The 17799-nt window shown below is 35.0% G+C and overlaps 1 protein-coding gene across 12 annotated transcripts in view; it reads right to left on the reverse strand.

The window, feature by feature from the left end:
- Positions 1 to 17799, reverse strand: part of CEP85L (centrosomal protein 85L) — a 256166-nt gene that overhangs the window by 79734 nt on the left and 158633 nt on the right. The gene's annotated exons all lie outside the window — the stretch shown is intronic.

Genomic DNA, 17799 nt, shown 5'->3' on the forward strand with positions numbered 1-17799 from the left:
TCTGACAGGCCTAGGAGCTCCAAGTTTATCTTAGAACCTTAAGAGGAGAGGATCACCCAACTCACAGGTATTTGAGGATACCAACCCATGGCTGGGCTCAGCTTTCAAAGGTCTTATCTGAGATTTCTTATGGAACAGAATTCCATCAAAGCCAGTCTAAAATAAAAGACCTATGTAAAAATAATTATTCTTGCTCCACTTTATGGAAATAATCAGGTCAAGTATAAGGCTAAAGTCTATTTTGCAAACAACTCAGTCCTATCATGATTTTCAAAACATATATATTTGTCATTAAATTGTAGACTCATTAGTTGTCTTTCATTTTCGCATACATTTTTAGACTAACCCTGCTTTTTCCTGTGAACCACCCAGAATCTCTGGCTGCAGCTCAGAAAGAACAAAATGAATGGGTAATGTAGAATTCTGGATTAGTATTCTAATTCTGAGTAATTACCCTGCCAGGTGTTGGGAATAAACAGGATATCCATCACCCACAGGTTTCCTTTTTAGGAAAGTAAGGCTAAGGAGCTAACCAAAGTCAAGCCCCATGCACTCAAATCTTAGCAAGCAATAACTATAGCCACCAGTTACCTGGGCATGTCACAATACATCCGTTTTTCTCCCTCGTTGGAGGAGGACTCAATTCCACAGCTCCACTTTAGCATTCAGCTTATGATAAGAAGTCCATGCAGCAACCCAAGACACATTTTTATCCCAAACTCAATTTCAAACTTTGGGTCAAAACCCTAGGAAAGAAAGCTGGATCTGAGCGATCCAGAAGCAGACGATAACAGAAGTTAAAAGGCACAGCACAGGTTAGTGTGACCAATCCCTGCTGATTCAGCCAAGTTTCATAGATAAAGAGCACACTAGTACCCATGGCATATAGGTATGATCTCATAAATGAGGTCTAGAGTATTCAAAGGCTAATAACAGCAGGGGAGACAGGGTATACGTGGGTAAGAGCAGATACTCTCATTCCCTAGGCCTCCATTAACATGGGTGAAAGCCACTTTGACACCCATGGATGGCATCCTGTCACAGTGGCCAGGACTCAGGGATATAGAGACAGAGGAAAGAAAGAAGAATGCCTTATTCCCCCCTCCCACCCGCTCAGGTACCCAAGGTGTTTGCTAGGAAGAGAAAAGAACCAGGGATGTCTGATCCCCTCTTTCTAGATGAGTAGCCATTCATCTTCAGTCTGTAACCCTTTCAAACACATCTGAACCCCTGGGACTCCTCTGGAAAAAAATGCCTTCTTTTTTTCCTCCTCTGTCCTCTCTTCACTGATAGGTAATTTTGTCTCTATACTATGGGACACTCCCCCTCAGAGGCATCCTCCAAACTAGGAAGAGTTAATTTCCCAAACCTTAAACTGGTTGGCTTAGGATTGGGCTCAGGGGAAAGGAACCCAGAAGCCTGACATGCCAGCAAAAAATTAACCCTTTTTTTGCTGTCCAGGTTTTTGGCCTCCCTCTCCCCAAGCAAATTCGTAAAAGAACTTGGGATTTTTGAGCTGTCCTTAGCCCCTCCTCATATCATTTTAATAAATGTTTTCTAATAACCCTGTGTCTTACCACCTTCAGGCCATCAAACTCCAGTCATGCAACCAGAGCCTCAGACAATAGCCTCTTTTGTCAAGGGCCCTTAGAGTAGTTTCTGAGGGAGCCCTGATTGCCGTTTTCTCAAAACAGCGCCCCCTGTCAGCAGGAAGCAGTTAGGATCAGTCTTCGTCCTTATTCTAAAGAAGTTAGATGTACTTCTCTAGAGAAGGGAATGAGACAGCCAAATGCCTAGGCAAATAAAGAGGGGTCCCTGGAGAATCTCTGACGCACCCCACAGCGTTCACATCAGATGCTTTTGTGCAGTTGAGGAAATCTTCCCAGGGCTTATCTGGACATGCCAAGAGTGGACTGGAACCCAACATGTACACTGAGGAAATGAGTGGAGCCACAGGGAATTCCTGCCTTATGCAGGGGAGGGACATGCTCCCTTCAGCTCAGGTGGTGACCTGGGAATCAATCTGTGAAGTGGAGGGCCTGTTAGCAGGACTCCATCTTGCTTTGGTGCTAGTTTTTTGTTTTTCCTTTTCACCCAATAAATTCCTCTCTAATCACCCTCCAGTGTGTCTGTGTGCCTAATCCTTCTTGGTTGTTTGACAAGAACCCAATTTTTTCTAAAACAGTATCAAGTATATCCAAGAAAATATGACCATCTATTAAGTAGATAATTTGGATGATTACTGGTCTCCAGTGTGAATTATATCACTTAGAAAAAAAATTGCTTTGAATTTAAGAAAGGTTTCAGATAGTTAAATAAACCAAAGATAAAAACTAACATGACAGATATCCTTACATTTCTTCCACTGAAAAAGCAGCAAACATTTAAAAAATATTGGTGTCATGGGTTAAACTGTATTCCTTAAAAAGATAAGTTGAAGGCCTGGTGTGGTGGTTCACACCTACAATCCCAGCACTTTGGGAGGCCGAAGCAGGTGGATCATCTGAGGTCAGGAGTTCGAGACCATCCCCGTCTCTATTAAAAATACAAAAATTAGCTGGGTGTAGTGTTGCATGCCTGTAATCCCAGCTACTCGGGAGGCTGAGGCAGGAGAATCACTTAAACTCGGGAAGCAGAGGTTGTGGTGAGCCAAGATAGCGCCATTGCACTTCAGCCAGGGCAACAAAAGCAAAACTCCACTTCAAAAACAAAAAGGAAAAAAAAAAAGATAAGTTGAAGTCAACCCCTTGTAACAAACTTCAGAAAGTGTTCTTATTTGGAAATAGGGTCTCTGCAGATGAGTCAAGCTAAGATGAGGTCCTTAAGGTGAGGCCTAATTTAATGTCTGGTGTCCCTAAAAAAGGGGAAATGTTGGACCTACGAACGCAAAGAAGAATATGTGAAGAGACACAGAGACAATGCCATGTAGAAGCAGAGATTGGAATGATACACCTACAAGCCAAGGAAAGCCAAAGATTGCCAGTAAAACATCAAAAGCTAGGAGACACGCATATGATAGATTCTACTTCAGTCAACCAAAGGAACCAACTCTGCCAACACCTTGATTTCCAACTGGCCATAAAAAATAGCCAACCAACAACCCCCAGGGCTGCTCTGCCTGTAGCATAGCCACCCCTTTCAATCTTTTACTTTCTTAATAAACTTGTTTCCCTATACAGTCGGCTTGCTCTTGAATTCCTTCCTGCACAAAGCCAAGAACCCATGTGGCTTCCTAGGCTAAACCCCAATTTTGGGGTTTTCCCTCTGACATTATGTCCTAATTAGGTATTCCAAATTTCATCATAAGGACAAAAAAACTGTTTTGAAAGTGATTGTTCTTAGACTACAAGAAAAAATTTAACACTATAAACAATTGATATTAACAGAAAATCTCTAATTACTAAAACTCCATATTACCTACTGATTACCAATTTAATAGGTAAGTCATTTGATAAAATCTCTTTTGTCAAACTGTGGCTCAAACAGGAATTTATTAAAGCTAGTAAAAGCTAAACAAAAGAGCATTATCACTAATTACAAAACTCAACATAGGATTTGGAAATGCTTAAAATGATGTGGTGAATTATTAAATATTTTATAATTTATAATACTAATATTTCATTTACTTGGAGATTAAAAATAAGTATCTATTTTAATTTACATACTGAGTTATTTAAATCCTAATAACAGTTGACATGTACTTTAGGTATTGGTTTGTGTATATTATTATCATGCCTAACAAAAACCTTCTAAGCTAGATTAAGGATTTATGGTCTCCTCTTCCGAAGATCTAAAATAGGTTTCTCTATTTCTGATGACCAAACATCAGCAGTGATCAATATCATATTATTTGAAGCTGTGTTTGCCCCTTATACATCTTATGCCTATTTCAGTAAGACAAGTACCTAGGCAACAGATGATGATCTTCTCAAGGATACATGAACACTACTCTTCACAAATCATCTGCTAAAAAAGTTTTCCCATGGCTGACAATTCCCTTAAGAAAAAGACTTGTCTTTTTTTTGTTTTTAACATTTCTTGGCATCAAGAAAAAGATTAAACAGAAGAAACAACTAGACATAAAGAGAAAGGGCAACTGACAATACTACTTGCTTTTATAGCACTTTGAACCATTGGCAGGATGAACTGTTAAGCACTTGCCAAATACTTCCATAAATATGGATAAAACAAAACATGAGAATGTATTAGTCTGTGTTGTGACTCCCTTAATCTAAACCCTTTAGAAATAAAATGAACAGAAATTGAGCTCTGAAACTGGGAAAACGGGAATAAACAGAAAGAATCCTTTCCCTGTAATTAAGAAGATACAATATAGTAAATAAAATTACCGAACTAGTAGCAGTCTTCCTTATGATAGTCTTCCCTACTAAACTTAAAAGAGAGAACAAAACCTGACATTCTACCAAATACTGTAGGTTGACTTGAAAGTAATTTTTTAAACCCATGTATATCTATCTACCTCTAAAAATGACAGTTATGGAGACATTTTACCTTCTAAGGAGAATGGCTTCTATAATGAAGCCATCATCTATATCATATTAAATGAAATTACAGAATACAATTTGAAGTACTTAGCAAAATTCAAGAATAAAAAATCATATTGTGAAGTCTCAAACAGCAAGGCAACTATACCTTATGATTTTGCATTCCTATAAACAACTTAAACACTACTAAAGGCATATAGAAAAGGAAGAATTAATGAAAATGTATTTTCTTTTTTTTTTAAGGGTTCTGAATCTGATTTATTAGACTGCACAGAAATAACAGGTTTAGGTTATATTACAAAAAGAGCTCAAACTGTTCATATACAGCAATTGGGCTTGCTAGGGGACAGAAGAAGTAATTCTTCAGACTACTGTACAGAGACACAAAGACTCCTCAACCTTAACAAAGTATTAAGGTACATAAACAAATTTCTTGTAAGACAAAAAGAGAGAAATCCACAGTAACTCTAACACATCCCTTAAGGAATAAGCATGTATTTGTAGGAAGCAAACGAAGCTTTTCATAGAGAAACCACTTTCACAGGATGATTAGGTGGACCTGTAATGAAGAAAATACATTTCAAAAAATGGGTTCAAACTTAAACCAAGTTTTCACTGATATACTTAAAAAAAAAAAAAAAAGACCCTTCTTTGTATCAAAAAATTTTTTTAAAAATATGTCATGGATAAAATAAATCTCAGGAAAGGTCCAAGTCCTATTCAGAGATATACATTTGCAAATTAACGTAAATTTTAAAGTTTGACAACAAAAATACTATTTGCAACTACCTAGAATAGGCCAAGCTAAGTTCGTGTTCTGCTTTAGTGCATTACATTGAAATGAATCTCATTGTCACTATAATTTTTTTCTTTTTAACCTTAATCACCAGCAGCTGGTCAACTGAAATGGACATGAGAGCTATATAAATGTCAGAGAAACATGTAAACCTCATTAATGTTTCCAAAAATCCATTCAGAGATAAAAACAGGTCCAAATAGATGGCTGTCTAAATGCACTGCAATTATGTTACAAAGGAAGAATTAATGAAAATGTCTTTTCATTAATAATTGGCAGGTTAGGCTCCAGTCTTGACAAGACTAAAAGAAAATCTGATAGAAATAGGAACGGGCACAGCGGCTCACACCTGTAATCCCAGCACTTTGAGAGGCTGAGGTGGGTGGATCACAAGGTCAAGACCATCCTGGTCAACATGGTGAAACCCAGTCTCTACTAAAAATACAAAAAATTAGCTGGGCATGGTGGCGCATGCCTGTAATCCCAGCTACTCAGGAGGCTGAGGCAGGAGAATTGCCTGAACCCAGGAGGCGGAGGGTGCGGTGAGCCGAGATTGTGCCATTGCACTCCAGCCTGGGTAACAACAGTGAAACTCCGTCTCAAAATAAATAAATAAATAAATAAAATAAATAAATAAAAATAAGAAATAACACAGAATCATTTTGCATTAAATGTGGGAAAAAATCAGGTCTCTACCCTAGAACTATCTTTTGAAAGTCCTAAACAAAGGCTGAATAGTGATTAGGGAATTAGATGTGTTCAAACTGGTTCTTCCTCACATTTCCACATTACAATCTTACAAAGAGGTTATCATTCCAAAATTGTCAACTTAAAGTGTCTGCAAATGTTAAAGGTTTCCTGCCTTTATTTATAAGACAAAATCATCTCTTAATTACACATTTGATGAGGGTTTATATCTGTATCACACAGGCTGACAGCTTACACAATTTTACTAGTATCAATTATCTACCAAGTTCCAAGTATTATGCCCAAAACAGTGAGGGGAAAAAAGTCTTTCCCTTCTATGATGCAATAACAACACTGAGTATACGTAAATATCTACTTTTAAAGTTTGAGATAACATTGTCTTAGCTATCTAGAACTTTAAATGTAGCACATTAATACATGACTGTGAAAAAGGAAGAAAGCCAAGTGCAACTGCCTTAAAACCTTCACACTAAAAGTACTGAAAATGAAGCCCAATATAAATGTTAATGTTTTCTTCTGTTTTATTATCAGATCAGGAGCTACTGTGGCTTGCAAACTACCTTCTTGCACAACACTGGCTAACATGAAGAAAACAGATGCAGGAGTGACAGTGTCACTCTTGGATACAATCAAATCCAGGCCAAAAAAATCCTTAAATTAAAATAAAGTTTTGTAAAACTTTACTTTATAAGGTAAATGATAAAATTTACCATGAAGATAAAATAATCACAAATATCTACACATTTAATAGTATATCTCACAAGAAACAACTATTAAGAATAAATGGGGACATAAACAAATCCACAATCATATTGCCAACTTTAGTACACCTCTAAGAAAGAGACCATGTAGAGTAGGGATCCAGTTCCCTGTCCGTTTTCTTGTAGCCTGAAAACTAAAAATGAAATTAATATTTTCAAATGGTTGAAAACAATAAAAAGAAAAATATTTTATGATACATATAAAAACCCTGAACAAACTAGGCATTGGAGGAATAAACTTAAAAATAATAAGCACTATCTATGAAAAAACCACAGCCAAAATAATGAGAGACATCTATGAAAAAAACTACAGCCAAGATCATACTGAATGGGCAAAGCTGGAAGCACTCCCCTTGAAATCCAGAGCAAGACAAGGATGCGCCCTCTTACCACTCCTATTCAACATATTATGGAAGTCCTAGACAGAGCAATCAGGCAAGAGAAAGAAATACAAGACATTCAAATAGGAAGAGAGAAATCAAACTATTTCTATTTGTAGACTATATGTAGAAAATAGTTTCTGCCAAAAAGTTCTTTGTTCTGATAAATTTCAGCAAAGTCTCAGGATACAAAACCAATGGACAAAAATCGGTAGCATTCCTATATGCCAATAACATTCAATTCAAGAACACAATCCCATTGACAACAGCCACAAAAAAGAATAAAATACCTAGGAATACAACTAAAACTAAAGAGGTGAAAGATCTCTACAATGAGAATACAAAACACTGCTGAAAGAAATCAGAGATGATACCAAAAAAAAGGAAAAACACCGTATGCTCATGGATAAGAAAAATCAATATTGTTAAAATGTCTATACTGCCAAAAGCAATTTACAGATTTGTTATTCCTATCAAACTACCAGTGACATTTCTTACAAAATTAGATAAAACTTAAAAATTCATATGGATCTAAAAAGAAACCTGAATACCCTAGGCAGTTCAAAGCAAAAAGAACAAGGTTGGAGGTATCATGTTACCCACTCTGCAACAAAGCTACAGTAACAAAGGAGCATAGTACTGGTACAAAAACAGACACATAGACCAATGGAACAAAACAGAGAGCTCAGAAATAATACCATACAATACCATATCTGCAAACCATGCATCCAATAAAGGTCTAATATACACCTGATTTTCATCAGGGTCGACAAAAGCAATGGGGAAAGGACTCCTTGTTCAATAAATAGTGCTGGAATAACTGCTAGCCATACACAGAAGGCTGAAATTGCACCCATTCCTTATACCATATATAAAAAAATCAACTCAAGATGAATTATAAACTTAAATATGAAACCTAAAACTATAAAAACCCTGGAGGATAACCTAGGAAATATCATTGTGGACATAGGCCTACAGAATGGGAGAAGATATTTGCAAACCATGACTCGAATAAAGGTCTAATATCCACAATCTATAAAAAAATTAAACAAATTTACAAGCAAAAAACAACCAGATAGAAGAAGGAAAAAGACATGAACAGACACATCTCAAAAGAAGACATAAACACCGCCAAAAAGCATATGAAAAAACACTCAACATCACTAATCATTAGAAAAATGCAAATCAAACCAGTCAGAATGGTTATTACTAAAAAGAAAAAATATCAGATGTTGGTGAGGTTGAAGAGAAAAGAAACACTTATACACTGTTGGCAGGATAAATTAGTTCAGCTACTGTAAAAAGCCATTTGATGATTTCCCAAAAATTCAAAGCAGAATTACCATCTGACCCAGCAATCTATTACTGGGTATATGCCCAGAGGAATATAAATCATTCTACCAGAGACATATGCACACACATGCATCGCAGCACTATTCACAACAGCAAAGACATGGAATCAACCTAAATGCCCATCAACAGTAGACTGGATAAAGAAAGTGGGGTACATATATATAATGGAATACTACACAGACATAAAAGAACAGTATCATGTCCTTTGAAGCAACATGGATGGAGTTAGGGGCCATTATCCTAAGAGAAATAACAAAGGAAAAGAAAACAAAAAACCACACATACTCACTCATAAGTGGGAGGTGAACATCGAATACACATAGATACTAAGAAAGGAACAGACATCAGGGCCTACTAGAGTGGGGCTGGTGGAAGGATGGTGAGGATTAAAAAACTACCTATTAGCTACTATGCTTGCTATCTGGGTAACAAATCATTTGTAGACTAAACCCCAGTGACATGCAACTTAACCAAAAACAAACCTGGACATGTACCCCTGAGCCCCAGATAGAAGTTGGGAAAAAAAGTTTGAGGGCAAAAAATAAATAAAACTGTACTATGTTATGTAGCATATCAATAAATCTAAAGATTCAGATGAAATGGATAACTTTCTAAGGAAATATCAATTATCAAAAATAACTCTTGAGATAGAGTATCTGAGTAATCATAGGAAGGACTGGGGAAAAAATAAGTGTACTCCTAAAATGAAGTACTGATTCCTTGGGTAGTTTCTACCTAAATCTAAAGAAAATATAAAACAGTAAAAGAAGAAAATTTTTCAGAAAGGTAATAAGGCTGGGCTTGAAAAATAATAGAGCATGATATAAATTGACAATATTTAAAACAATAGTATATCTTAAAGCAAATACAGAAATTTGGAAAATTCTAGAAATAAAGAATTCACAAGTTATAAATGGTACTCCATTCTAAGTAGTGTGATGAAATCCCACACCATCTTGTTTCCTCACACCCAGGAAGTCAATCATCCATTTCTCCAGCTCATCCACACTGTATATGCTATGCACTCAATGGTGTGTAGTGCCACGTTGGTTATCGAACCAACTCTCAGTATCACAGTATTTGTCTTCCAATAACAATTATTTTACTTAATAATGGCCCCAAAGTGTAAGAGTTGTGATGATTCCATATTGTTATAATTATTCTATTATTAGCTATTGTTAATTTCTTACTATGCCTAAATTATAAATTAAATCTTATCATAGGTATATATTCACAGGAAAAATATAGTATATATAGAGTTCAGTATGATCTGTGGTTTTAGGCATCCACTGGGGATCTTGGCATGTATCTCTTACAAGTAAGAAAAGACTACTGTATACATTCTTCAAAACTCAAACAATAGCATTTTTTGTGTAAATTTAATCTTTAAAAATCTTAAAAGTCGCATGTAAATTACACTTCAATTACTGTACTAAATTTAATTTTTCTAAAAGTAATTGCAGGTAAATGTTTACATGTATCCCACTCGACAACACTAGAAGCAAAAAGAACTTGTCATAATAAAATTGAAACAACTCAAATGTCTGTTAACAAAGGAACAGGTAATTAATGGTGTAGAAGAATACAATAGAATACTATACAGCAATAAAACAGAACTACTATTATAATAAACAACACAGATAAAATTCAGAGACATTATGTTAAACAAAAGAATCCCAGCACAGCCCCATACATAATCAATGATGGTAAACGTCAGAACAGTAGAAATGGGTATGGTATAAGGAGTCACCATATAGACTGAGAAGAGACAGAAGCTAAACCTACTGGGCATTAGAAATTTTGCATCTTGACCTGAGCAGTGGTTATAAGGGGGGATGTGTATGGGTGTGTATTAGAATGGAGCTATTATTAAAGATTAATATTCCTATGTACTTTATGTTAAACATCAACAAAAACAAAATATAATAATCACAGGAAATAATTATACTTTATTTCACTATCTACCTTAAAAGAAGTACTTAAGGGAAATAAAGGCCTCATCTGCTAGAAGAGACTCCTTAAGTCCCAAAGATGCACTACAGATGACAGAAGGCACTAATGTTGTGGCTCTAAGATCCTATCTCTTTATCACTTTGGTGCTATTTCACATCTGCAACTAGTCTTGAGATAAGAGAAAAGGCCAGATGACGTAAATACTCTACACAAAGAATGAAGAATGAAGTTGATAACAACCTACAAGCTGGCTCTTAGGAGCTGTCAGTGCTCTAGGAGAACAAAGAAGCCTTCTATTTAGGCAGAGGGCAATCCTGCTTCCTAATATAGAAAAGAGGAAAGGATTTTATATTCAAATAACTTTTCCCCTATATCCCATTAGTAATATTTTTTTTAGAAAACAAGAATTTTTATTCAATAAAGTCATAACTGACTTTGAGAAGCATACCACTGCATGGCAGTTATGTATTACTAATAAAATACACATCTTGACCGTATCCCAGAAAACCTAGGTACTAGGGCAAAATGGTGAAATCCCATCTCTACTAAAAATACAGAAAATTAGCTGGGAGTGGTGGTGTGTGCCTGTAATCCCCACTACTCAGGAGGCTGAGGCAGGAGAATCGCTTGAACCCGGGAGGTGGAGGTTGCAGTGAGCCGAGATTGCACCACTGCATTCCAGCCTGGCAACACAGCTAGACTCCGTCTCAAAAAAAAAAAAAAAGGTATCAAAATTCACATATTGATAAATCAGAAAATTACTGTTGTTATGCTGTTCTACTTAGAAGTTCAAGTAATCTATCACATTTCTATATCACTATAACCAATATAAACAATCAAGGAGAACATGTTAATTTATACATAATTTATAACTTACTAATACTAAAACTTTAACTAGACATGAACATATAATGTAAAAGGTAGTTATAAACTTTCTAACAATGTGAGTTAATTTGAAGAAACAGAAAGTATGCCATCAAAGTAACATTTCAAAATGTGTAAAGGTGAAACAGAGACACTTTTACAAGTAAACACTTTTTATATATATTTAATAGCTGCCAAACTCAGGGAGCAATGGGAAGGCCTCATGTAGATGTTTTATCTAAAAAATGCATATAACACATTGTTCTTTGGGGTTTAGAGAATAAAACACACTAGTTTACCTGCCAAAGAAGAACCATAATCCTTCTGCATGTAGACCCTAATCATATAGATTTATAGAACCAGAAAACATATATCGGTCCCTCTTACTGGAGACGTCAGATTCCACTCTCAAAACTGAATGTGGATAGCAGGCCATCTACAACAATCCCAAACACATGCTACTTAGATGAGACCCAGATGCTATAAAAAGTTGCCAAAATATGTCACTTAATGGCCAAACATACTCCTAATAAAAGTTTACTGTAGTGCAGCTGAAAATAGTTCAAAATTCTTTGGCCCCGACAAATACTGTTAAATTTAGATAATCCAGTGCTACCACACTTGACTGAATACAGCCTCTGCAATTCTTCAAGTTTGTTATCTCTCCTTCATTTGCCTTTGTCTCTGAGCTCATTCATCACTCACAACATGTCACGTAACACAGAAAATCTTCATCTGTTTCCTGGAATAGTCTATCTGAAGAGATACTCAACAAGTGCTTTCTGGTAAAAGAATCACCTTAACTAAAAACTAAATAAATTCACAAAGCTCAGTAATGAAGATAAAAATAAATTACAAATAACATAAAATTTAAAGAATATTCACCAAAAGAAGGAAAATATGAATTATGTTATTACTAAAAGAACTATGCATTTAATATAAAATCTACCTCTTAACTAAGCCCATGTATTTATGGAGTGCATTATAACATATTTCTCTAAAAACAAAAAAAACCCACTCTCTCAGTAACCCCTTCCTCAGTGACTCATTCTACTGATGTCTACGTCTTGACCCTTGAAATTTAAATTACAGAAGAAACTGTTTTTAATAATCTCATCATTTCTTCAACATGTTTTTATTACTAACTCATTGTATTTATAAAAACACATTGTATTTATAACTAACAATGTGCTTTTATTACATACTAATATGTTTTACTCCACTCAACAATCTCACCATGAGATTATTGTTGACTCTTGAGACCATTTTTAAAATGGTATTTTTAACATATAAAAGGAGGAAACATGGGCTGAGTGCAGTGGCTCACGCCTGTAATCCCAGCATTTAAGGAGGCCAAGGTAGGGGGATTCAGAATCTAGTTCATCACTGGTCCACAGCACACAATTAACAAAAAGAGGATAAGCAGTTAGAACACCCTAGGGATATTTATCAGCCTTCAAAAAAGTCCAAAAGTATTTCCAACAGCAAAAACAGGTATTGTAATTAGCATACTGTAATAGTAATTACGGCAGTGGTTCCTTTTCTGTATCACAAGTTGGGTCTTATTCATTTGTGCCCTGATACTCAGCACAGCACCTAACAATGTTTGTTAACTACTGACTGATATAAAAATGAGGAGATTTCTACAGAAGGTTATTGTCCCACAGATTATCTGTACTTACTTCTATTACCATTTTGTTAGCAATGATACATGTAATAGTAAGAACTATCTATGCTTAAAAAATTATAGCTCAAAGATACTTTTACTGTAAAAACTTAAAGAGGGCTGTGTAACTGAAGAAGCTATTATGTTTTAGAGGTTCTCACCTGAAGCAATCGAGAACCTATGCTAAATGTTGATATTATCAAAGTCTTTAAATAAAAGCTCAGATCTACATTAAGGTAGAGTTACCTCCCTCATCCTTAGAGCAGGACCACTGATCAAAAAGTCACTTGATCTAAACTAAAAGTAATTTCTTTAGTTGCTTAGCTGGTAAAGTCATGTCACACAGGATGTTTACTAAGTCAGGGTTTAATTCTCACCCCAAAAATGTTTATTTTTAGCCCATTTTCTCAAATAAGTTTCTCTAAGGAAATGTAACCGACCAATTCTTGAAAATTATTAAATTTCAAATACAAACAAAATTCATTTATGAGCCTGATAACCCTTACATGAACTAATGTTTAGGAATAACAAGTTTATAGAACCAAGAGAAGAAGAAAGAGAATTTATCAGATTTATTTACACAGATGGTAATCATAGTTTTTTTCTTAAGGTTTATAATGGCAAAACATATATATCACCTGATATTCAATAAGAGAATAATTCACAAATTATGAAGTCATCAACATTGGTAACATATTTTTAATAAATAGCATACAAAAATTCCCAAACATATTTCAAAGTATTCTTCAAAGAACAGATAATGTTTTAGGGTTTTTTACAGAGTTTTTAAAAGCTTAACATGCATGAAGACAAGAAAAAATTTTTTTACTGCATTCCTTACCTAATAGAGTGCCTAGCAACCAGTAAACCAGTAGTTTAACTAAAGAAATGAATTAAAAACTGACTTCTAAATTACATGTTTAATTATTTTAACAAAACTAGCTAAAAATAGCTACTTTTAAAAATAACCACGTTTTTCAAACTAGTTTAGTATACTCAGAACATCTGGACTTCAAAGAGACTTTAGAAATTAATTCGATCTGCCTTCCATTTATTTATGAGAAAACTATAGTACAGATTCATTCTCTGAAAATCAGAGAGGAAGGTAGTGAGAAAGGACAAAAAATGAGAATGACAATTCTAATTCAACTCCTCATTAATAAGCCTTGACCAACCTGTAACCACTCCATGAATCTCTTATGTTATGGTTAAGCAAAATTAGGGAAAGCCATTGTGTTGCCTTAATAGCCCACACCAAACCAAAATGGAGTCACTCTGGTTTGTTTTGGACTGAGTCTTTAAAAGACCACACCAAACAAGAATGGAATCACTCCTGCTAGGAGCCACATAAACTCAACTTTAACTAACATCCGCAAGTTTTCTAAAAAAAAAAAAAAACAGGATATTCACAGCAACTAATCAGAAAAGGCCCAGTTTATCTGAATTAGCAAGATAAAGAAATCTGTCTTAACCTTATAAGAAAAGTAACCTGTAATAACCAATTCACTTTTTGTTCCTTCTTTCTTTAGCCTCTTTCTGCCTAGAAAGACCACCTCCTCCACTTAGTTCATCTGATGGCCTATTTTCATCAAGATACTGCCCAAATCATGAATCATTAATGAGTCAATTAGATAATTAAACTCAATTTGTTGATTTTTTTTTTTTGATGTTACACATATGTCAAAGCGTGAACAAGTTATAAAGAATTAAGAGCAAGAAAAATCTCAACTTTTCAGGGACAATCATTAGTAACAAAAAAAAGCAATTTATCTAAGTTTCTGAGGGATTCTCTTCTCTCTTCTTTCAACTTATCCTTTTTAAGAATTTACTTGTAATGGTAAAATAATATTCTAAATATCCATTAAATGTAAAAATAGCTTATTGAGTCTTCTCAGGGATAAGCAGTGTGTAAAGCTTAGAAAAAATAGTCTCTATTCATGATGTTTATGGCAAAGAAAATAAATGTACCTATATAATATAGAAAGTCCCCCACCAACTTCAGATTTATCTGACTTTTCTGAATTACAGGAGATATTCACTTATTACTTATATAAATTAAAAATTAAGAACAAGCAAAACAGGGCTTCTCCCCATTTAATTCTGAATAAAGAAGGAGGTTCCATAAGAACAAGAGAGTAAGGGAAATATTTTGGATAGAAGAAATAACACGTAATGACAGAGTTGTCAAACCGTTATGGAAGACATACATGGCAAAGGAAAGATAAGGAAACGTTTTACTTAATTCTGTAAAGAGTGGGTTTTTCATCTTGAAAGAGAAATCAATACAATGAAAAGTTCTTAGCATGTGAATGGCAATAAAATATGCACTCAGATATCAGAGTAAAAACTGAGTGGGAAAGGGTCATGAGGGAGGGTAGAAAGACTAGTTAATAAATGTCTATGAAAGTTCAGAGGAGAGTCTGTCAGGCTATGAGAAGAAACATTTATATTTCACAATCTGCATTTGGTTTCTAAGTGAATGGGGAGTCTGGTAGAAGACAGAAAAAGTATGAACCTCTGATTTCAATTCTGTATCAAAATCAGTGATAGTGCCAAAGGGCTGAGATACCAACCACAAAAATAAGGAATGTAATGCATCTGGGGAAACACTACAATCATTGAATTGAACTGGAACATTCGTAACAATTTTAACAGCATCATGATCTGGACTCTATAGAATTCTGAGGCAAGTATCTGGAGACCTAAGGGTTGGTTTTTGTTCAATTTGTTTTTTAGTGTGTTTCCCTTTGTTATTTTGGCCTGTCAGCTTCCTCTGTGTAAAATACATATTTCTCGTAGAAGTCATACTGTTTATTATTGTATGTGCTCATTTGACTCTCAACTGGGAATTTCATTTTTCTCCTGGTGTTATCTTGAACTAGTGGTTAACTTCTAAATGTTAAATTTTCATTTCCTTATTACTTGTATACCAATAAACAATTTCCATGAAGCCACGTAGCATGCTATAACAATTCTATCACTTAGAATGTTTCATAACTTTTCCAAATATTACGTAGACCTACAGGAGTCCTTTGCTTAATCCATCTGGCCTCTCTTGATGTCAATGCTCTTCTCCAACCCTCATCAAGATAAGGATAGACAACTTGCCCAGAATTTAGCCATTTATGAAAAAATAAAATGGGTCTCCAGATATCTGGCAAATCAACTGAAAAGGGAACCTACCTCCCCCAAATGACCCCTAAGGTTTATAGGTTACTTTATCATTGGGTTATATTAATGGCCCCCAACCCCATTTAATGAGTAAATCTTATTTTCTCTTCCCTATTGCCCTAGGGAAAGAATTTCCATCCTCTCAATCTCAGACCACTATTCTCATTCTCATTTTTGCTTAGATGTTTTTCAAACTAGTCCTTTCCTATGTAGCTTTAAAATTTAAGGCAGTAATTATCAAACCCTTAAGTACCCTCAAAAGCTAGGTAAAATCTTCCTCCTGGGTGTCTAGGAGATCTAACCTAAAAAAAGTTTATTTTTGATGTATTGTGAATGTCACAAAAATTCATTCAAAACTTGCATTTTACTATATTATGTATCTGTCTAAATACTAAAATGTTTTAATTTAGTCGTCATTTAAATTAACTTCTTATCAAAAACAATTTCCAAAAAAAACTGTTTTATCTTGAAGCTTCTTTGCCCTCCAGATAACACCACTACAGATTGGAGTTTAAATAATCAATGTAAAAGATTATTATATATATCATAATATTTTTAACAAAAAGTAATACGGCAGGGTGCCGTAGCTCATGCCTGTAATCCCTGCACTTTGAGAGGCCGAGGTAGGCAGATCATGAGGTCAGGAGTTCGAGACCAGCCTGGCCAATATGGTGAAACTCATCTTTACTAAAAATACAAAAACTAGCTGGGTGTGGTGGCACACGCCTGTAGTCCCAGCTACTCAGGTGGCTGAGGCAGAAGAATCTCTTGAACACAGGAGGCGGAGGTTGCAGTGAACCGAGATTGCACTACTGACTCCAGCCTGGGTGACCCAGTGAGACTGTCTCAAACAAAAAAAACCTAATGATTTTGAAAAATATATTTAAAATGCCACAAAACTATATAAAAACAAAAGTAAAGAAATGAACCCAGGATTCAATTTAAACTGAAAAAATACTAAGTTTCATTTAGAGCATACTAAAAATGAATTTGTAATTATTTTCCCATCCAAGTTCAAAGACAGTTTACCTTTAAGAATCCATCTTCTAAAGGAAAAAAGAAAATAAGTACTAACACTAATAGGACACTGTTGCAGGATCTCTGATAATCACTGTGTACACTTTGTGTCATTAAGCTATCACAAGTACTATTCTGCAAGTTTGGCAGCTTAGGGAGGTTATTTGTATAAAGTCACGTGACCAAAAATACATTCAAACTACGTGTAACTCCAAATGAAGACTGTGACAAAGCATCTCAAAAAAATTTTCCAGGCTCTAGTTGAGGAATTGCTGAGGAACATTCTATTGATGACACTGTAACCGACTAACGCTCCTTTAAACAACTTTGTTTGGGCAATAAAAAGTGTTTAGTTAAAACTAAAATACGATACTTCCTAGAGTTGTATGTGGGATCATCACCATTATCGTCATCATCACTAGCTAATCCCAAGGAAAAAGGTAAACACAAAATCTCCCCAATCTTGTACAAAACTAAAAGGTAAAATTTTGAATCCATTTTCCAACTACGTCACACACAGTTATAAGTATCCTTCTAAGGTGTGTATATGCCTATGTATGCTTTTTAAGTAAACTTGTAAACATATGTGGTAACTAGGGTATATTTTATTCAGTCTATGGCAGCT

This window comes from Callithrix jacchus, chromosome 4 (assembly GCF_049354715.1).
Source record: "Callithrix jacchus isolate 240 chromosome 4, calJac240_pri, whole genome shotgun sequence".
Classification (NCBI taxonomy): domain Eukaryota; kingdom Metazoa; phylum Chordata; class Mammalia; order Primates; family Cebidae; genus Callithrix; species Callithrix jacchus.